The sequence below is a fragment of the Carya illinoinensis genome, chromosome 4 (genome assembly GCF_018687715.1).
Source record: "Carya illinoinensis cultivar Pawnee chromosome 4, C.illinoinensisPawnee_v1, whole genome shotgun sequence".
In the NCBI taxonomy this organism is placed as follows: domain Eukaryota; kingdom Viridiplantae; phylum Streptophyta; class Magnoliopsida; order Fagales; family Juglandaceae; genus Carya; species Carya illinoinensis.
The window spans coordinates 32,694,487-32,719,198 of NC_056755.1; positions in this window are offsets into that span (position 1 = coordinate 32,694,487).

A 24,712-nucleotide genomic window follows, 5' to 3' on the forward strand; every position below is an offset into this window, starting at 1 on the left:
TTTATTTAACAAAACTAACACTACTTACGTAATTATCTACAGCGGCAGGATTCATGCACTCATTGTGCTCATTAGTGTGAGCAATAGCATAGACATGAATGAGAGAAATGTTTTAGGATTACCACATTTCTAACAAAGCCACATTAGCAATTTTAAAAGATAATATTAGTACTTAAATAAAAGAATATTAGAAAAAGTAAATAAATTTTTATAAGTTATTATTTATCATCTTCTCACCAAGACAGTGGAATAACCTTGAACTTGCACGATAGTGGACAGTCAAAGTGGATCTATTATGTGTATTTGTAGATCTTAAGTGTGACAAAATTAATTAAGAATGTTAATTGTAATACATATACGTATAATATATAGAACGAATATAAATGTAAATAATTAAAGGATATAAATCTAGAATACTTTATAATCTGAACTTGCGAAAAGATCACAGCACTTCTTTTAATCGTCTAACTTCATCTTCTGGAAAGGAGACTCCGCAGCCTCTTCCAATGTCTCAAACTTCTTGAAGTGTTCATGACATCATCCCTTGTGACATTAGAATAATGTAGCCATCAACTCTTTCACAATTCTTAAATCCTCACCACGGCTAAAATTGAGGTCAAATTCATCCTAATAAGTGAATTGTGTCAAAAATATGATATACTATTTAAGGTATAAAAAATGTACTCTAAAAGTAAACTCACCAGCACACGACTCAAATGTGTTCCTTAATCTCATTTGGAATATCTAGCCATGATCGCACATAAAATGGAGCATACACTCAGACTATTGTGTCAATATAGGAGGAAAGCGCTACTGCACTATCATCCACTCCCCAAGTTCAATTATCAGGAATTGTGACCTTGAGTTTTTCGTGCCTTCTATTTTTCTCAAGATAAATGCCATGTGTATAGCCATGATCGGAATAAGTGGATGCATCGACTAATAGATAATAGTATAATTATTGTTATATAGTTATTGTGAGTATTAAAATATAATTAACTATCAACAACATTTTCTTACTGATAGGTGTCGACTGGCTATCTGTCTCTTGCAAGTTAACTTCTTCAGGAGCAGATTCCTTAGTTGGGGAGTCCTCCACAGGTTCAAAACTTCATGGAAGAGGCACATTTCTTCATTGTCATTTAGGCGGCATTCTTAAAAGTGATTAATATGATAAAGAAAATTAATTAGAAGAAATTATTAAAAGTATAATATTGTACAGTTACCTATATGAATAAAATATTTAGTACTTTTATTTTTCATCTTTGGATTTATTTTCCATGCTGGTTGTAGAATCTCCCTCAATAACATCTTTGTCATCATCATCAACCTCTTCTTCGCCCTCCTTATCCACTTCCTCCTTGGATTCTTCTTCGTCTTCTTCTTCTGACTCTTCCTCTTCTTTTTCCTCACTTACTTTGGATGGGTCGAGATGGACTGGTGGGACATCATCTCTATACAAGGGGAGTAACTTGAGTGCACCAAGGTCAACAAACAAGTTAATAACCTCTCCATCTTCCTGGTAAGCCTATGCAATTAGAGTGTCATCTTCATCTCTACTATTCTCGTGATATCGCACTCGTTCCTACTTCATATATATTTCGAGAGACAAATTTTTGTTCGACACGTCAAGTTATCTCTCCACTATATTCATGAATGCTTTTCATTGGATCAATCAAGTAATAGACTTGGGTACCTTTACAAACCAATACGAATGGATCATCTTCGTACCATTTAGATGCAGTATTGGCACTCATAAAGTGATTATCCCTATATATAGTATATTATATATATAATAGTATATTATGTATATATAATATATACATATACTATATACTATATATATAAATATAACATAAAATATATAGCATATAATATGTATAGTATAATATATATAACACTATATATATTATTTATTATATTATATAACAATACTAGTATATATAAACATAAATAATATTTAATATAATAATTATTAATAAAGATTATTTATATATAATATTATTCAATATGATTTAAGTCTATACACGTGTCCATGTTCCCATGTCAAAGTTTTATGTTCAAAAGTATGGTGTAAATGTCCGAATGTCAACCAACGTACATTTGAACAATGGTTTTTATTAACGTTCAAACGTTACTGGTGTAAATGTTTTAACGTTACGTGTATATAAATAGTTGCCCGACGGCAAAACTCACCATTTCTCACTTTTTCTCTAAAAAACAACCACAAGTTTCACTACTCACACCACCGCTGTAGCCATCAAATGCCACCACAACCGTCACAAAAGAAAAAAATAGGCATCCCTCTATTCACTATTTATGTGTTTTTTTTTTTTTAAAAAATTTAAACGTGGAAAAAAAATTGAAACCCATTGTGGCCGGATTTTCTCCTTGATTTTTCAGCCACCACAGGTTGCCAATGGCTAAATAGCCACCGTAGAAACCTTCCTTGAAGTGTATACTTCATTTTTGTTCCCAAAACGTGTAGAATGAGATTTTAGAAATGGTCCAGTCGACTCAGCCATTCCTGTGTTGTAACATTCGAACGTTTGTCAATTGAAATTCTTTAATAGTTGAAAACTTGCAAACAATTTAACATTCAAATAACCATATTTAATGCTCGAACGTATTCCATGTACATTCGAATAGTATATTGGATAAAACGTTCAAATGTAAATGCTTTATCTTCTAAAATTTGACTAAACATTCGAATGTCGACCTAGTTACGTTCGAACGTTCCATACATTTAGTCCAAATATATCATTAAATTTGAATGTACATTCATTGTATGTTCGAATATAAATTGTTTCTAATTATTAAAATATCATCGTTCAAACATAACCTACTTGACGTTCGAACGTATGTCCGTGACAGCTTCCATTGCAATATAGGTTTGGATGGTGAGATGGGAATTTTTGGTTTTATATGAAAGTATTAAAATATAATTTTTTAATATTATTATTGTTTCAGAATTTGAAAATTTGAAATTGTTTATTATATTTGATGTGAAAATTATGTAAATTTGTAATAATAAGATGAGATGAGATAAAAACTTTGTATCTCATCTCACCATCCAAACGTGTCGTGATATGCATATATCTATAATTTTAATAATTTTTTGGAATTGTTTTATTTCTTTTTTAGGATATGGCTCACTTTATGACAACTAAGAAACGAGGGAGGCAAGGAGTCGATCTGGACACTGCTTGGCTAGGGATGTGAATAGTTATGGGCAAGTGGGAAATACTAATTAATGAGTTCAACAAGCTCAGTTGGGCATGGAAGATGCTGAGAGATGTCATCATCACGAGAGGCTGGGGCCCAATATGCATAATGAGGGGAAAGATTTACCCCACAATGGCTCGCAAGTTTTACACGGGGATAGCCACCATGCCTCAAGATGCATGTATGTAGTGTATGTAGTGTACAGTTTGAGATTTCAATAGATGTCATAACCGAGTTACTCCAGATCCCGTGTCACCTACCTGAGGCGAAAGCTATTCAAGCTGGTGACACAGCAATTGCATCAACTCTGGGCACATATGAGGCAGATGTAGGCACTTCTACTTCATCTACGTGCCCTGCTGACTCTATGGCTAGTCATGATGTCAATCAATTCAAGGACGAAGATACTGCTCCTGAGGCCAGTGATGACGAGAAGGATCAGGATTTCTACATCATCATTGGCGAAGCTGCACGGAGCTTGAGAGGCCAAACTCCTTCAGCCAAAGTCAGCTGTTACCTTTCTTCCGCATGTTGCAACAAATGTAGCCCTATGGCACATAAGACCACATTCAGTTGGGCTCATGCACATTTTCTGATTCGCCTAGCACGTGAAGAGCCCATTGACTTGCCACTCATTATATTTGACAAGATCCGTTACAAGGTGAGTATCGTCTCAACGAAGAACCTCCCATATGGAGTCATCATCAACATGCTATTACTGGCCCGGAGAGTGCCACCCCAAGCGAAGGAGATGATGAAAGACTAGATGAGCCCCATTGACAAGACCACACACCATCAGAGCATCGAAGAGGGGAGGGGGTATGCTCGGCATCAGTCTGGTCCTATATCAGATCTTTTTTTTCCAACCGAGTCTGGGGCCGATACTGTTACTCCCCTTGTTGCGAGTAGTAGTTAGCAGTCGATGCAACAGCTAGCGGATGCATTTATGGGTGATGTTAGACCTACTTGGGACCGATAGATTGATAGACAGATTGCGTATATAGATCAAACTGTCGCACAGCTTACCAATCATGTAGATGTCCTAAACAATAAAGTTGAGACATTGACTGAGGAGTTTTGATCTTTTGTAAACTAGCAGTTCTGAGTGTATGCTGCAAAAAATTAATCATATTTTGTTTTTTATTTTCAATGTATGTAATGGACAATATTATTTAATGTGTGTATTGTTTTTTAATTTCTATTCTCAATTTTCTTTAATGTTAGCTTATACAACATTAATATTAAAAAGCGGGCCCTCGCCACTCAACTAGCCCTTCTAACAAGGACAGGGGCCCACTTATATATATATATAAACAAATCTATATTTTTTTCTTTATATAAACAAATATAGACTATAGTCAATTTCAAAAATATAAATTAACATTTAATGTTCGAACGTTAAACCGCTAATGTTCAAATGTTAGCGCCAAAAATTTTCACATTTTCACGTAAGTAGACCAAACGTTCGAACATGCATGTGACGTTCAAACAAAAAATTTGACACAATCGATCGTAAAAAAAAATCCTAACCATTTTTTAGTGACGGTTTCCATAAACCGTCATAGAAAATGCATTTTAGTGATGGTTTGGAGACTATCACAATTTCCAAACCGTCACTAAAAAACACTTTTGTTGTAGTGCTTATTTAAAAGAAATAAAATTATTTGTTAGAAAAATGCAACAACAAAAATTTCGTCATTTTTTCCTTCTGGATTTTTCTCTAGGGTCAAACGCAAAGCACATGATGTTCAAAACGATACCCAATAATATGTATTACAAAGTGTTTTAGTCCGTAGAAAACTTTATATTCACGTTTATCTATTGAATGTGCTCGGAATGCTTAATTATAGTTGAATAGGCATGAGGGAATTTTTTTTTTTTTATAGGAAGATAAAATTTTATTCATAAACAACTACAATTACATCAAAGATTTAGACTAAATAATCTTTGAAATTTATTCTGGGAATCAACCCTACCAAATCACCAAGCCATCTAGATGTACGTAAGGCAAATTAAACTTTGCCAAAGTGTGAACTGCTTCATTAGCCATCCAACCCTTATGTTGAATAGAACATCTCAAGAGTATTTTCATCAATTTCCTTACCTCATAAACAAGATTTTCCCGCAAAGACCTTTACTCACCTGCCTCAAGCAGTTCATTTACTATAAGCAATGAATTACTTTCAAAAATAAGTTTATATATACCCATAGGGATGAAGATTTGTAGCCCTCTCAAAATAGCAAGAAGCTCAACTTCCATTGGGTCATTCACTCCATTTTCTTTCTTAATTGCAGCCATGATTACTTCACAGGATTCATTTCTTAGAATGACACCCACACCTGCTCTATTCTGACCCTAAAAAATGGCCCTATCGACATTTAACTTCTATGCACCTTAAGGAGAAGCCTTCCAGCTATAGCTTGTTAGCTTTCTAGTTTGTTTATGATCTCTAGACTCTTTGTAGTCCTTATCCAACATCAACAAGTTCTCAATTACTTGGTCTGGTTTCAGGATCTTATCTTCAACAATCTTTTGGTTTCTTCTATGCCACATGCTCCAATCTACAAGAAAGAGCTGGTCAAGATCTCCTTGTTTGCCTTGATTCATAACCTTCATACCAATTTGTATTAGATCCACCTTATTATCAACGGCCAAGAGGTTAGGAAAGTATTGATTCCACGACTGCCCTATAGATAAGCAATAGCATAAGGCATGTTCCACATCTTCTTCCTTATCCTTACACCATTCATAAAAAGCATGCTACAAAATGTGGCTATCTTTCAGATTCCTCCTACCTGGAAGCCCCTTTCTATAGGCTCTCCATGCAAAGATTTTGACTTTATTAGCCACCTTCATCTGCCAGAGTTTCCTCCATATCTTACTTTGCTCTTCTGCATTTGAACACTCTCCATCTTGCTTAGACTACTTCTAAAAAGTATCATATGCACTCTTTACACTAAATGTTCTAGATTTCTCATGCTCCCAAATGATACAGTTAGGTCTACTCTTTAAACTAAGCAACGCTTTGAATACCTCTTATGCTACTTGACGGGGTAGTAATCTTCTAACCTTTTCCACATTCCACCATCTAGTTTCTTCATCAATGAGGCTAGCTATTATTTTTCATACTAATGGTAGTGTTGGAATCCCCAAAAAGCCATTATTTCCTCTTGTTGACTACTTTGGACATTTTTGCTAAATATCATTGAGGTCTTCTCTTTGTTCACCCTTTGACCCGATGCTTTCTCATATATGTCAAGTAAATGTTGAATATTCAAACAAGTTTGCAATGTTGCCTTGCAAAAGAACACATTGTCATCTGCAAACAAAAGGTGATTAAGCTTTGGAGGCCCCCTGCATAATTGTATGCGTTCAATCTGTTTAGGTCTCTTTGCCTACTGTAGTAAAGTTATTAGGTCCTTAGTGCACAACAGAAAAAGATAAGGGGATATGGGGTCCCCTAGCCTCAAGTCTTGAGATGGAAATAAAGGACCTTTAGGCAACCCATTCACAAGTATGGAAAAAGTGACAGATTTCACACAAAACATCACAAGTTTGATCCATTTGTCATCAAAGCCCATTTCTTGCATAACAACTTCTAGAAACCCCCATTTCATCCTATCATAGGCTTTACTCATATCTAGCTTTAGAGACATAAAACTCTTTTTACCAACCTTTTTTGTCTAAGGAAATGCAACAGCTCATATGCCACAGGTATGTTATCTGTTATAAGCCTTCTAGGTACAAAGGCACTTTGTGAGTTTGAAATAATGACTAGTAGTACTTGTTTAAGTCTATTGGCTAAGACTTTTGAAATCGGCTTATAGATAACATTACATAATAAAGCTAATTGGCCTAAAATCATATATTAACTATGTTTACTTCTTCTTTGGGATCAAGGTTATGAAGGTATGATTTATCTCCCGTGGAATATGACCATGATTAAGGGCCATAAGAGCAGCATTTGTCACCTTTTTTCCAACCACATTCCAGAATTTTGTTAAAAAAGAGGTGCCAATATTCCATCAGGCTCTATGGCCTTATTGGGATTCATCTAATTAAGGGTCCAATATAATTCATCTGCATTAAACACTCTTAATAGATTCTCATTCATAGCCACATCAAGTTTACCTCACAACCCTTCCAAGAAATCCATTTGCCCTACCTCTACTAATGCTTTAAAGAGAGTACTAGGGTACTCAAGTATCAGATTATCCCTCTCTTCATTCAGCTTCCATAAACCATGTTCATCCTTAAGACCCTTGATAAGGTTCTTCCTTTTCCTCTATGAAGCTTTATTATGAAAGAAACATGCATTGGTGTCCCCTTCTTTCAACCATATTGCTTTGGACCTCTGCCTCAACATAATTTCCTCTCTCTCAAGCCAATGTTGAATTTCAGTTCGAGCTAATTTATGCTCAATCCTCCTATGGCCTTTTGGATCACTTCTATAAAAGTGTTGCAATTTAGTTCTTGCCTTTTCAATTCCTTGTTTAGCATGTCTGAATATTCCTTATTCCATACTGTCAATATTTCCCCACATCTTTCAATCTTACTCATTACAGAGTTCATACCATTATTTCATTATTCCACCTGTCATGTATTTTTAATCACCCTTTTACAGTCTGATGCCTCCACCCACATAGCCTCAAATTTGAATAATTTATTTCCTTCACTTTGGTAATGATCCAATTGCTACCTTAAAATAATAGGTACATGATCTCAATATGCTGCACTGCCATGCTACACTCGAGCCATTGGGTAACTTGCACACTACCTCACATTTGCAAGGAATCTATCTAGTCTCTCATTGATGCAATGATCAGGCTCCCTCCTATTGCACCAAGTGAATAGATTTCCAGAATAACCCAGATCCTTGAGCTCACATTAATCCAACACATCTCTAAAGGTTTGTATCTGCCTTTCTGGTCTTTCCTTGCCCACATATTTCCCATTGGTTCCCAATACTTCATTGAAATCCCCCATTAGTAGCCAAGCTTGGTTCTAAGCCACTTTGAGGGATCTTCCTAGAGCCCATGTCTCATGCCTTTTGGAAGCATCAGGCTGATGATAGATCCCAATGATGAACCAAGGATCTATTGAAAAATGCATAATTGTAAGATCATCTTCCTTTTTCCAAAGTCATGCACGACAGGGTTGATTACCAGCCTCTCCTGATCCCATTTGTTGTGGATTTTGTGACTCCACCTTACTAACACCCATTACAGCTTGTTCCTCATCTCTAATCTTCAGGTTTTTTAGTACATTCCCAGCACTCTTGCCAACCATTGTTCTTTTTGTACTACTCATCTCATCAATAGGTTCAGAAATAATACTTGAAGTACGTGCACAGTTCTTCCCAGATCTTGTTCTCGGTGAAGTCCGCATGGTCACTGAAGGTTGAGGGGCTGATGGGTTTGTTTGTAGGCTTTGGCCCCGAAGACCAGACCCATTCAAAATCTCAGCTCGGTTTACAACATGGTAAAGGCCTGGGGTAATTAAGGAAATATAAACATGAGATATTATTTCTTACTTTCCAAAGTAAAGCTTTCACCCCCACCATGAACATGTAAGTCCCATAAATATTTCTAACTTACATCACTTGAGTAGTTCGATGAAGATTCTCATTTTTCACATCTTTTTTTGTTTCTGTCCACAAAGTAGGCACTTCTAAGAAAATTCTAAAGAAAGTATTAATTGTTGTGAGTTGGCATAGGTTTTACTACTGTTGTGTCATTTTGGTTTTAGGGTCATGTGTTTCTAAGGATGTAATTTTTTTTCACAATTGGGCTACATATAATATAATTTGAGTATATATCCGACCCTATTAGATTCTTAATTTTCCTTTGAACTTTCCACGTAACTTCTATTTATTTGTTCTTTTAAAAATTAACATATATATTAAAAAATCATAGTTCAGAATATGGGTTCATAATGATAAAATCGAGTAAGATTTCAAAACAGTTATGATCTTGGCAAGCAAAGTTTCTCTCTACGACATTTGTTGCACATGTTAATGTCAGTTATTTGTAAGGTATATCGGTGAGATATACAGGGGATCGTAGAGTTTTTTTCTATGATTTTCACCTTGATCATCTTTTTCATAGAGAGAAAATCAACTTAAATCATATGAATTATGAGAGAATCCATGTTAATTAATGCTAATATATCTTATGTCTAGTCTACAAATACATTGTGTATAGTTTATAAACATTTCCAACTTTATAATGGTCTGCTATGATATGTTCTTTTAGGAATTAATCATTGCTTGAAAGTCTGCTTTTTGAAATATCAAGCATGGTTGTTGATTTGGTTAGATTGTAAAATATACTACTATTAAAATATCAAAGTTTTTCTATTGAACAAAATCATAAGCCTATCAAATCACACAAGTGCTAAACATGTGAATTTGTGAGCTATCGCAGATCATCATTTTCTTCAATTACATATGTTCATTTATATCAATCTATCTTACAAATTAAAATGTTATATTTCCTTTGGCAGGAAGGAGTGCCACAACATGCTCTTTACCATTCCCGACAATGATTTTGCTGGCAAGGAACATGTAATTATTTACATTTCAAACTTGTTTTCTTGATACAAACTCTTTATTTTGTCTCGTATTAGGTAGAAGAACAGAAAAATGTACAAAATCAGCAACCAACCACAACCAACCATTAAAAAGAAAAAAAAAAAAAAAAAAGAGGAAAAATGAGCAACAAAAAATACATTCAAGAACTACATAAACAAAAACACACCACAAAAACACATATATAGAATGGTTATGAGAAAAATTCGTTAGAAATTGAGAGATATTTACCTAGGAAATGAAATTGAGAGAAATGGTAGCTTTCATTAGTGGTAGAGGGAGAGAAGACGTAGAAAACAAACTGTTGGATCGATCTTACTTTTGGTTAGTCATTTTCCTTGACGGCCCCAAAAGATCGCGGATGTAGAAGACTCAGGTGATTAGATTGGTGGAGGGGAGAATGTAGAAGGAAGGGCGAAGGCGGGCGAAGGGGAGAATATGGGGAAGGAAGGAAAAGAGTTCAAAATCTTGCGTTTTAGCATTTTAGTCAAAATAAAAAAAATAAAAAATAATAATAATAAGATAATTTTAAAAAATTCAAAAAATGCCACGTAATGTGTGCGGTGTAAGATGCCCCATAGAAGAACTCTTTTATTTAACCATTAAAACACAACTAAGAATTTAAGTGCTCTATTTTTTATTTCCTACGGCATGATTATGCACTTTAAATTTGTTATAAAACTTGTTAAAAGCTTTGTGCATGCACAATATACGGATTTATATTTACACGATTTCAATGTTCCTTGCCATCGAACACATTTCTCTTATAACTGATTCTCTTCATACCCTATATTTCGAATATATATATGTATATGCCTAAACAAATAAGAATTTATCCAGATAGTATGGCTCCCTTCTATATGACATTGACCAGGAATAGTGGCCAACAAACTCATGCATGCAAATGATCTATGCAAATAGGTTATATTTAGCGCAACCTTGTGCTATAAATCTCCCAACACCACCCACCTTTTAATATCCCAGAGTCACCTAGCTAGCACCAGCTAATAAATACACAAGAGGCTGTGAAAGAGAAACTTATTGCCAACATCCACAATATGATTAAGATGATGATCATGATCATGAATATGATAAGCGACCAAAAAAGGAATAGATTAAGAAACGATTGGGATTCCATCCATCTAATTAATTATTCGTTCTTTGATCTAGACATAGTATATGTATGATATCGACTTACTCATGTCTTTTTCTTTTAATTTTTTTTTAAAAAAAATGGTAGGCCAGCATCTCAACCTTTATTGAAAATAACCCTCACTTATGATGGAGGAAAACAATAACAAAAGACCCAAACCTGTAACACCCATCCTTGTGGTGGGTCTTTTAGAAAATGATTTTAAAAAAATAGATGGGAATTATGGCTCCTTTTGAAAATTTTCTTTCCTTTCGTGCCAGGAAATAAAAGACTCTATGTTTACAAATAACACTTGTTTCTTAATTAAAAGGTTATAACGGAAAACATTAAATTTTATAATTAAAGTCTCTCGTACAAAATAACATGCGTAGGCTTTCATGCTCTTCCTCTTAGGCTGTGCCCGTCCTGACGTGTCTTGCTCATCTTGTCCCTAGGAGGGCACACATAAAAAACTAAAATGAGTCGATGACTAGTAAGCATTACTTCATACAATTAAAATATAATAACATAGGTTTTCAGTCATGTATTCATCACTCCATACATATCATACATATCATGCATAGACATTCAGTTCTTTTAAAAATGTTGCAAGGTGGGGTTTTTCTTTACACATGCTTTCTTCTTGTAAAACAGTTCCCCACACCTTGCTGCCTTCATTTCTTAAAAGGTCTTTTCATGCATACATCTTTTCATACAAACATGCATTCTTTCTTAACATACATGCATACATTCTTTCTTATCGCTTTCATTGGCCATTGTACACTATTACGCCCCATGTGCTGGGGTTAGCGGTCTTTTGGACCAGATTGCGCCCATGGCCATGGGTTGGAAATCCATTCTGTCAGGGTGCAGCATTGGGTGCACTACCAGTACTACTTAACCAGCATTGCAATCTGCCCAGTCCATTCCTTTGGTATCTTTCCATTCCATTCATATGACCGTTACGTAATTTCATACATTAAGCATTCAATCCATTCATTCCTTTCAATCCTTTCATTCCTTTTTAGTCCGTTCAATCCTTTATAGTTCTTTCTTTCTGTTCTTACAATTCGTAACAATTCTTACGATCCTTCATTCCTTTCATTCATAAAAGTCATTTTAAAAGCTTGGGACACTTTAAAATGGTTTTCTTTCTTGGCATCATTTAAAACGTCAATTCATGCATCATTTAAAATATCAGTTCATTGCATTTCATGAACATATATACAATACGTACCACGTATAGCATCCATCCACATGCATACACTTACTTACTTTGGGTGAGTGAAAAGGGGCTGCCAAGAAGGCCGTTACTTACGTATACTTGAAAACTTATACTTAGCTTCATTTCTTAAAGAGTGTTTCATATCAGTTCGTAAAGCATCTTAAAGGAAAAGCGTTTCGTTTTCATCTTCTTTTATTTAGAAAACTCTAGAAGAGTATGAATGCAATACTTACCTGGACTTCATGCCATACTTATTCCATGCAGTCCATTCGTGTGCATGTCAGATGACAATCAACATGCATACACATAACCTTACGTCATTCTCTATCTAATGTATAGGCAACTATACTAGAAATAGAACTATACTTCACTTGGAACACTCTCCATCCATCCCTAGGCTCTTACGTGCCATTTACTATGCTAAAACCTTCAGGGTCTTAATACTTAAAGTGAACCTCTGTGATTCACCTTAGAGTTAAGTAACTAAGACCTTCGTCTTATTCTTGTATCAACCACATGTCGATGTAAGTCATGCATCCCAATCCTAGACAACTTACCCATTACTACCTTCATGGATCCTAGTCCATACTCAATCCTCATTCTCATCCATACAGGTCACATGACTTTAAGCCAACTCTAAGGTTTAAATATTGTGCAACCATGCTGGGGACAAATTACCCATTACATATGGTAAACCTGTCTGGCACACGTGTCTCACCAGAGGCACATGTACCTTATCCCTTTATTGCTTAAGACTACACACAGTCCATTGGTAGCTTGATTATATGTACAAACATCATACTCCGATACCAACTTGTTGAGACCCGGTCGGTAGGACTCTTCCTACTTCTCAACCCTGTACAAGTTCATCCCGACACTTAACAAGAGGACTGCATCCACAAATGCACATCTATCACATCACGTAGCCTGAGACTAATCTCGAGTTACGGCACGATGCCCGTCATGCATCTACTGCACTACTCTTACACTTTTCCACCACTCTACACATACTCTCAGCCATAAGTCAACCACAAGGTGACACCTATTATCTTGGACTACGGGCCACTTCACAACTATCTCAGGACACTGTTACACAGTTCTTGACGGTGAGACCATGGGTGGCCGGCGGTGGCTGGGATGGAGGCGGGAAGGTTTCGGCTATGGAGGAAGCTGAACAGTTAGGTTTAGAGGAGAGAGAGGAGAGAGAAGGGTAAGGGAAAAAGTGAGAAGAAAAAGAGAGGGGTTTGGGTATTTAATCCAGGTCCTTCATTTTGGGATCTACAAAATGATCTATCAGTGAGTTTAAATAGCGATTTGAAAATGTGTAAACATTTTATTTCATTTAAAACACTGAGAGGAATAAAAATATAATATTATTTTATAAACTAAAGTTTATAAAATAATTTTCCTTCATCATTAATTAAAATGATGAAGTCTCGTTAATCACTCGAAGAGAATAAACCATTTAAATTAATTTAGAGTTTTTAATATAAATTTAAATCTCGTAATATTTTTAAATGATTAAAATATTTAATTTAAATCATTTTCCACAATTATAATATTTTTTGAGCTCTTCAAAAATATTATAATTGTGTTATTTAAAAAACATTTAGTCCAATAACACTGAAAATATCACTTATAAATATTTTCAGAGTATTTAAAATATCCGTAAGTTTTAAAATATTGAACTTGCTTCAAAATCCACTTAGCATTTTTTAGAACACGCCATCGAGGCTCGGCAAGTAAAATGAGGCTCGTAATTATAGAAGAAAGAAGGAGCAGGTTATTACAAAACCCAACTCAACAAGCTACAAAAGTTAACAACAAAACATAAACACTCCAAACAAAAATTAAGGCCTAATACTAGGCAAACTAAGAAAATCCAAACATAGCAAACCTCTCACATGAAGGGGCAACTCACCAGACTTCACATATGTACAATTTAATCCCTCCTCCCCCTACCTTGCTATAAAATCTGCCACTTTATTCCCCTCTCTAAACTGATGAGACACCATGTAATTAATACCTATTAATGCCAACAAGAGTTCATCCCAAAAATTCCATAAATACCATATAGTATAAGAATTATTTCTAAGCCATTGAACCACCAAAGTTGAATCGCATTCAGTATCAATATTTCAAAAGTTCAACTCTCTACAAAGCAATAAACCACAAGTGAGTGCCCTAAGTTCCTCTTCATTATTTGTCCCAATACCAAACCTAGTAGAAAATGCCGCCAAAATTTTTCCTCTATCATCCCCTCCACAACTACCTGGATTACCTCTATAGGATCCATCCACATTTAATTTCACCCATCCTTCCCTTGGCCTAGACCACAAAATAAGTTTCGATCTCCTCATTGAAATCTCTCGCACAGAGACTTCCAATTCCGAGAGCACACAACAATCCACATTTGACAAAGATCCAACCTTCGACATCCTTCTCGAAATTTGCTACAACTAGAATTTATTTGAGAGCCATATTGTTTCCATTGTATCGTACCGCTCCGACATTCTAGCCACACATTGCCACTGCCATAATCTCCAAGAATTGATGCTAAGAAGTAAACCATTTAACATACCTCACTGCAATGTCTTCTTTGCACAACGGAATTAGCAACAGGATTGCGCCCACCAAACTGCTACACTCCATACACTAGATTCCTAGAGCTCGAGCTACCCTTCTCCAAAATGCATTTGCCACCTTTCCTGAGCATAAAACATGATCATGGTCCTCCATTTTACCACTTGAGCAACAAACACAGTGAGATGCTAAGGGTATTCCCACCAACTGAACTCTTTCATCAATTGTGAGGCAATTGAATCTAGCTTTTCACATGCAAATTGAGATTTTTTTTTTCAGGCAAACTACATCATATCCATTCTAAACCTTCCATATGTGGCTGCTTTATACGAGTAATTTCTCATGCCGTTGACGTCTATTAATGCCCATCACCACTAGGATGCCAAATGAAAATATCCTTACCAAGTCTTCTTCCCGATCCCACCTATCATCCACCCAACACTCCTTAATTTCTAACCGAGGCTGTACTACACCAAACACACAAGTAGCAAGAGATCCCCGCACTAGCCATCTATAAAAACTAAAAAGAAACTGCTCCCTCTCGCACCTTTATTAACATATTTTCCATCACCTCAGGCATCACCATACAAATGGACTTCCAAAAACCTGAATCTGAGCTTCTAACTCTAGCTTCCAAGAAATGTTTACCCTTCAAATACTTAGCTTTAAAAAACTGAGTCCACAAATTATCAATAGACAGCAAACGCCAAGCAAACTTCATGTGTAATGCCCTTTGAACCTTAGAAAAATCTCTAACACCAATCCCCCCTTCCAAAGTTGGCTTACACAGCTTCGACCACGCCCTCCATTTCTATTTATTCCTACCATGATCCTCCCAAAACAAAAAAAAGGAAGCCAATATAGAATTCAATTTCCGCAACGCAAGAGTTGGAATATTTAAAACTGCTAACAAGTGTGTAGCTATACTAGCTAGGACATGCTTGTGAAGAATCAACCTCCCACCTTGTGACAATAATTTGACTTACCAACTAGCCACTTTGGTCTGAAACTTAATGACTAATGGTTCTAGCACCCTCATAGTAAATTGCCCAGTAGCAAGCGGCACACCCAAATAGCAAGTGGGAAACTTCCCTTCTACAAAACCTGTAAGCCAAAGTAAGGACATCCTTCGTGTCACAAAAATTTTCTCCGAAAAAAATAAAGCCAACTTCTCTTTGTTGATCATTTGTCTAGACCAAAGAGCATATTTGTCTAAAGTTTTCAAGAGCTCCTTCAAGGATTTCCTAGCGCCATTAGTGAAGATCAAAAAATAATCTACATATAACAAATGTGAAATTAAAGGAGCCCCAGGAGGGTGGGCAAAACTCCCAATTCTCCCTTGCTCAAAAGCCTTCTTCAATAACCTGGAAAGCACCTCCTCCATAATAATAAACAAATACGGCAATAGAGGATCACCCTGTCTCAACCCTCGCAAAGGTTGAAAAAAACCTTTATATGTCCCATTCATCATAATAGAAAACCACAGAGACTTAATGCATACCTTTATCAATCCACAAAATTTTTCTGAGAAACTGAAACCTGCCTAAACAGTCAATAAAAAAGCCCAATCCACTCGGTCATATGCTTTGGCCATATCAATTTTCATCAGCACATTATCGCCACTAGTCTTCTTATTAATAGACTTCACCATCTCCTGAGCCAGTGAGATATTCTCAAAAATACTCCTCTCCAGTACAAATGCTCCCTGTTCATGAGAAATAATTTGAGAGAGGAATGTTGTCATCCGCCTAAGTGAAATTTTTGAAAAAATCTTATAGGCCACCAAGGACAAACTAATGGGTCGGAACTTGTCAAAACTTTTTGGATCCTACACTTTAGGAATAAGAACAAGAAAAGAAGATGAGTAAAACCTCAACAAATCACTGCTCGAGAAGAACTCCCTTGCAGCCTCCACCGCATCATCCTTAACAATCTCCCAACAAGAAAGATAGAATGCTGACCCAAAACCATCTGGTCCTGGACTACTCAGCTTCAGAATAGAAACAAGTGCCTCCCTAACCTCATTGTGACACCCCCAAATCCCCACACACGGACACGGGAAAATCGAGACGTCCGGATGATGACAACCCGGGTCACCACCCTATCGACGAGTGCCAAGTGTGTGTAAAAGCAACAAATGTGCAAAAGGAAATGCAGCGGATAACGAAAGTCATATAACTAAGTACCAGAATTTTTCTTAATATAATACAAGCTGTTTAAAACATACATAAATAAAATATTACATAACACAAATATAGTTTTAAAAACAGCTACAAAGCATAACTTCAACTCAATACTCCGGCGGAGTCGCATCCTCGGGCTCAGCCTCCTCCTCCTCCTCGAACCCTGCACCAAAATCTACGGAACCAAAAATGGCGCCGCAGGTAAGTAAAATCCAAACACCACCAGATAAAAACATATAAAACTCAAACAATATGCATGAAGTATGCCCAATGCACATGTCTCATAAACCACATCTCAAAACCCATAAAAACATATTTTTCCACACACGCCAAAAATCCCATTTGGCCCATATCCATCTCAAACCATTATCCAATTAATCTGTATGCACCATGACCTCCCCTAGGGGTCATCCGCACACCCTGGCTCCAGTGCCACACCGCAGGTTACGACCACGCATGTGACACCTAACGAGCGATGCCCAGTTCCGCGCCCTGCCCATTCGTAGCCAAGCATCCTCTAGCCCTCGCCAGCAAAGGGCCACGGAGTCGGTGCGTAGAGTGATGCCCGGTTCCGTGCCCGGCGCGTTCGTAGCCAAGTATCCCCTAGCCCCCGCTCCCATCGTCGCCCAGACAACTCAGGGGATGTCACTCAGTTTATTCCGCTCCCGAGTGACCAGAGGAGCTCCACCGAGATAATACCCCATCCCGGCTTGAGGTCGTGATACACACACGCCCGAAAATCCACTTACGCCAATAAAACAGGCTTTTCTCAATTAAATAAAAATGCACGTGCATGCACCATGTAAATGCGATATCAATGCACAAAATAATCAACCATCCATAAATCAATAAAATAAGCAATTATGTCCTTCATCCATCCAACCCCCGAACTCCTCAGACTTAGTTCGGAATCAGCCAACCAACAGATAAATAATTATTGAATCAGCAAAATATATTTAAATCTGAAAGTAGGGTTTGGAAAATACTTATAGCGCTATATGGTATTTTTAGAAAGCTTGCGGCGTTGCAAACGGCGGAAGGAAAGCAATGTAACAGTGAAATTTCACTGTGGTCGTGGATTGTAAAATACTCACTTTTGAACGGGGACAAACCAAGGCTCGGGATTGATAGGGAAGGGTCTAAGGATGTTTATGAAGCTAGTGGAAGTGGAGGTTGGCCGTGGATGGCGGCGAAAACGGTGGTTGATGGCCGGATTTTCCAAAATGGGAAGCTAGCTCATGGGAGCTGTTTCGGTGACTATTAGGGGCCGGAAATGGGTGGGTTAGGACGGCAAGGAGTCGGTGATGAAGTGGTGAAGAGGTGGTGGCTGGAGATGGAGCGACGGCGGCGGATCGAAGCAAAATCTGTGGGGCTTAAAGGGCTATTTCCGACTAAACGGCGGCACGACTGGGGCTGGGATTCAGTGGGGTGGTGCGCCGGCTGGAGGGGAGTCGACCAGCGGGGGTGGTGTCGACCACGGTAGCCGGACGGCAGTGGGTGAGGGCTGATGGTCGAACGGCGTGAAGGAGAGGAGAGAGAGAGAGAGGGTCGACGCACGGGGGGCTCGGGAGAGAAAGAAAAAAGGGAGAAAAAGAAAGAAGAAAAAAGAAAAAGAAAGAAAAGAGAAAAAAAGAAAAAGGAAAAAGGGAAAAGAAAAGACGTAGGAAAGAAATGAGGTCCAATCCTCACTCCGGAAACCAAAACGGATCTGCCGAAAACGACATTAAAAACCATTAAACGACTAAATAAATAAAACACAATATCAAATAAATAAAATAAATTAAAATATATTAATTTAAAATAAATAAACTAATATATTAATTAAATTAAAAACAACACTTCAATGAAAATACACGTAAAAGCGGGTCATCACACTCATCTTCGGAAGGCATTCAACAAAGAGCCTCATTTTCTGCCACCAAAATCACCCTTTCTACTACCTGCGACACATCAACCTGAGATGAAGTACTTCCTCCACAAAGGAAATCTTGAAAATGCTAAACAGCTCCATTGCGCACCTCTTCCAAAGATCGTAACTCCACCCCATCCAATAACGTCATAAACAATATAATTCCCCTTTGTTTCTTCATATTGGCAACAGCATGAAAATTTGAATTTTAATCACCCTCTTCAAGCCACTTTTTTTTCGCCATTTGCGCCAACAAGATCTCCTCCTTTTGTTCCTAGTAATTCAGTTCTACCTTTGATACAAGTAACTCCATTTCCAAATCTATTTGATAACCTTCTTGAAGTTGCTCCTCCATCTTCTCAACTCGCTCCTCAATCTCCTAGATAGTGTTATTTACATGGCCCAATACATTTTTGTTCCACGCTTGCAAAACCACCTTCAGCTTTTTAAACTTTACCATGAGCTTTAATGGACCCCTCTCCATCCTAGGTTCTCTCCAAACTACTGATACACATTCCTGAAAAGTAGAATGTTGAATCCACATATTCTGAAAATGGAAAGGGGCAAGACCATATTTTTCATCAACCGCCGAACCCCTAATAAGCATAGGGCTATGATTATACGTCTTCCGAGATAAATACTCAATGGATGCTGAAGGATAACATTGCATGAATAATATGAATCCGCAAAATTGGAATCCCTTGAAACCACAATCAATTTGAAAAACTCACTCAAGAAAGTCAAAATCAAGTCAATGGATGGAAGAATCTAGACCCGTTGTGGAACTCGTTTCAAGAACTTTGATTATATTAAAATCTAGACCCGTTGAAGAATCTGTCTCAAGAACCCAGATTTGAAAGGAGGAACGCCACAAAGGTTGTGATTTACCTTTGATAAGTTCAAACGTTCAATAAAGAACAGGAGGAGATAAACTCAACTGGCAATGAATAAAATTCATAAATTTTCATAAACTTTCATATATCTCAAAATGAGGCAAAAAAGAGTATTTAAACTGAAACCTAATTAAAACCCTAGGCTAAAATAAACCTCCATATTCCAAAAATGCCCCTGAGTGAATAGTGTCACGACTACAATACCGCGCTACAGTAACCCTTTTAAAATCATAGTTCAACAAAACAATAACTTGATACCATACTTGCTACTACTTAAAGTCTATTCTTACAAAAGTACAGTCCTCTCCGAAAGGTTGAGGTTCTTTGCTTTGTCTCCAGACAAAGCTTTTGTCTCTTGGACGATAGTCTATAGAGTTTGTTTGTCTATAATGGCCGACGAGTTAGCTAAAAAGTGGAATTCTCTTAAACTAACGGAAGATGAGCAACAAGAATTGGTTCTACCAAAGAAAGCAGTTCTATCCACCAAATTCAGAGGCAGCCACTGTGTTTTTGCTCTCATCCTGAATGAGAGAAATGCAAAGCGCGAAGCATTTAAGTCCACCATGGCAAAGGTGTGGAATTTGGAAGGCTGGGTTACTTTCAAAGAGATAGGCTTCAACAAGTTCCTAATATAAGTCCAACTCCTCTCAGACAAAAGGAAGGTGCTTCAGGGGAGACCATGGTCGTTTAACCACCACCTCATTTGCCTTAAGAATTTCGAAGGTGAACTATATCCCAACGAGATTCTCTTCACATCAGAACCCTTCTGGGTGCAAGTTCATAATATACCATTTGCCGGCATGAACGTAGAACAAGGAGAAAAAATAGGTTCAGTTATCGAGAAGGTCCATAAAGTTGAAGCAGATGACTAGGGCTGCGGGTGGGGAAGCTTTCTCAGAATCAGGGTGGATGTATCCATTAACAAACCCCTCCCTTGAGGGAAGATGATCAACGTAAAGGGCAAACAATGCTGGATTTATTTTAAATACAAACGTCTCCCTAACAGGTTCCTTCAATGAAGAAGTACGGTGGTTCACAGAAATAAGGGTCACAAGGCACATCATCTCCGGAGCAGCCAGAGGCAGCAGGGGCCAAAAGGATAACTTGGGATGGTCCAACATAGCAATCGAGGATGAATCTACAAGTTAGAACACAACAGTTGGCTGCCATAAGCAAGCTATAGGCCATACCCTGACACGTCAGAGTAACAGAACACGGAACAAACTAGAGGATCAGGTCTGCTGCCCAACTAGTTCGCACGAGGGATCCTCACACCATGAGGCATGAGGCAACTGATATTCCAAGGAAATGGCTCCTGCCTCACTCTTCAGGTCCACTGCCACAGGTAAGCAAAATAGGTCAAGCCTTACCTTTCTCCTTACATGATAGTGACATGCGTGTTGACCTTAGTTCAAGAATTGACCCCAACCCCTCATTCAAGTCAAACAACTCAAAATCCCCACCTCAAAACAGTGAACACCGAGCCAACCCCCTTGGAACTAGAGTAGGAACCAAATGGAAATTAAAACTAGGGAACAAGATCCTACCCTAGCTGACATAACCAACTCTCAGCATGTGCATACCCATTCCCCTAAACTTAAAAGACTAGCATCTGGTATAGAAACCAGGTCTAGTAATGGGAGCCTCAAGAAGCAAAAAACCATGACAGAACCTACAATGAGTCCAACACAAGAACCAGAGGTGGTGGCTGTTCAATAGCCCCACCTAGCCCAATAAATTGCATAAGCTGGAATTTTCGGGTGCTTGGGAACCCCCAGACAATTCATGAGCTTCTCCAACTAGTGAAGACAAAGACCCCACACTTGGTTTTTCTAATTGAAACCAAGTGTTCAAGTGATAAGATGGAAACAACCCGAGTAAAACTGGGTTTTGATAACTGCTTTACAGTGAAGAGTAGAGGAAAAAGTGGTGGACTAGCTCGCTTATGGAACTCAAATGTAGAGGTGAAAGTGGACACCTATACTAATTGGCACATTTCAGCTTATGTTAAACTTTCAAACACTGATAAATCATGGCTTCTAATGGGTTTTTATGGGCACCCCACAACTGCAAAGAGAAATGAAACATGGAAAATACTAAAAGCTCTAACACTAGCACCACAAGTCCCATGGCTATGCTTTGGAGATTTCAATGAGATAACCAGCATAGATGAAAAATATGGTGCAACCATAAGACCCTACAAACAAATAATGGATTTCAAGCAACCTTTAGAACACTACAACCAACTAATGGATTTTAGGCAAACTTTAGAACACTGTGATCTCAGTGACCTTGGTTTTGAAGGGGACAGATACACTTGGGCAAACAATAGAGAGGGTAGACTATTCATTGAGGAAAGACTTGATAGAGTGCTTGGAAATTCCTCCTGGATTGCTATGTTCGAAGACCACTCTATTCATCACCTAGCAACATACTCCTTAGACCACAGACCATTACTCATAAACATTCATAACAAGCTCAGCAGGCTAAGCAAAAAAAAGAATTTTCAGATTTGAAGCCAAATGGAGTAAAAGAGAAGGATGTGAGGCTCTAATCAAAATATCATGGGAAAATCTCAAAGAAACTCCTGATACTATTGGTAATGCTCTTCAAAGCTTAAGGAACTGTCAGTCAGGCCTGCAATAATGGAGCAAAGAATTGCATAAGCTAGACAAGGAACTCCTACAATCAAAATTGACCATGCTCAACCACCTCAAAGAACAAAATGAAGGTCAACACTATGCTGAAATTAGAGAACTCCAGAGGGAAGTGTACCAGTTACTAGATGAGGAAAACACAAAGTGGAAACAAAGAGCCAAACAAAACTGGCTCAAGGAGGGGGACAAAAACACCTATGCTTTCCATAAATGTGCCAACTAGAGGCAAAAGCATAACACTATCACCAAGATCCTAAATGAGGTAGGTCAGGAGATTAAAAGCAAGGAAGGAATTAGCTGCAAGATCCAACATCATTTCCAGAAAATTTTTACCTCATCCAACCCCAATAGAATAACTGAATGCCTGAATACACTACCTTGTAAACTCTCAGTAGAAATGACAAGTACCCTATCCCAGGCTTTCACAGAAGATGAGGTTAAGGAGGCCATGTTCAGCATGAATCCATTGGGATCCCTTGGATCAGATGGATTTCCAGCAGTCTTTTTCCAAGACGATTGGTCGACAGTGGGGCCAAGAATTATACAAGCAACCCTTTCTGCTCTGAATGGAGGTAGTTGGTCCACTGCTGTAAATGAGACCTACATTGCCCTTATTCCCAAGAAATCAAACCCCTCGCAGGTGACAAATTTCAGGCCAATTAGTCTATGCAACGTTTTTTATAAAATCATTGTAGACCATAGCCAACAGACTCAAGCTTTTATTACCTGCACTTATTTCCCCTACACAAACACCTTTTGTCTCTGATAGATAGATCACAGACAACATCATAGTGTCTTTTGAGGCCTTCCACACAATGAAGACCAGATTAAAAGGAAAATATGGTTATATGGAACTTAAGCTCGACATGAGCAAGGCCTACGATAGGATTGAATGGCCTTTCCTGAGAGCAATTTTGGAAAAATTTGGCTTTGAGCATCACTGGGTCAATATAATAATGAAATGTGTAGAGACAGTCTTTTACTCCATCCTCATCAATGGAGAAGCACAAGACAACTTCCTCCCCACAAGAGGTATCAGACAAGGGGATCCTCTATCCCCCAACCTGTTCATTATGTGTTCTGAAGCCTTGAGTTGCATGCTGAATCAAGCTGAGCAGTCTAAGTTTATAACAGGTCTACCAATCAGGAAAAATAAGCTTTCCATTAACCATTTATTTTTTGCAGACGACAGTATCCTCTTTTGCAAAGCCAATTCCATTGAATGGAGTAACTTATATCACTTGCTGGAAACTTATGAAGCTGCATCTGGCCAGAGACTAAACAAGGAGAAAACATCCTTATTTTTCAACTCAAACACTAGAGAGGACACCAAAGATATCATCACCAGCATTGCAAGGATAAAGGGCACAAATGCATATGAAAAGTATCTAGGACTTCCTACTCTAATAGGAAGATCCCGGAATCACTCTTTCAAGGGTATCCTAGATAAAGTGCAAGCAAAAATCTAAAACTGGAAGAATAAATTCCTCTCCCAAGCTAGCAAAGAGGTACTTATTAAAGCTATCATTCAGGTCATCCCAGCTTATAGTATGGGTATCTTCAAGCTTCCCAAATAGTTAGTCCATGAACTTAACAAATTGGTAAGGAACTTCTAGTGGGGTCAGCAAAACCAGGAGTTCAAGATCCACTGGGTGGGTTGGAAATAGATGAAGAAGGCCAAATGCAAGGGGGGTCTTGGCCTCAGAGACTTTTCAAATTTCAACCTTGAAGCTTGTCACCAATCCTAATTCTCTAGCAACCCAAGTGCTCAAGGAAAAATACTACCCCAAAAATATGTTTCTCACAGCAAAACTGGGACAAAACACCTCCTTTATGTGGCAAAGCTTTCTAGCAGCAAGACCTTTACTAATGGAAGGGATGATATGGAGAATTGGAGATGGAGAGACAACCGAGATATGGAAGGATAGATGGCTTCCCAAACCAAATACTTTCAAGCCTCAAGACTCAATTAGATTTCTACATGAGAACACCAAAGTATCCTTCCTCATAGATAATTCCACATTTCAATGGAAAAGGGATTTGGTTTCCTCCATGTTTACCAAGGAAGAGGCTGAGTTAATACTCAAAATCCCAATTAGTCCCCTCTCCAAGCCTGATAGTATTTATTGGAGATGCACCTCATTAGGCCATTTTACTGTCAAGTCAGCTTTCCACCTCCTAAATGAGTTGGAAGACCAAACTAGAGGTCAATCTTCTAACCTCAGAAACCCTCAAGCACCATGGACCAGATGATGGAATTTAAATGTCCCCAATGCCACTAAAACATTCCTTTGGAGAGCATGCCTTAATGCTCT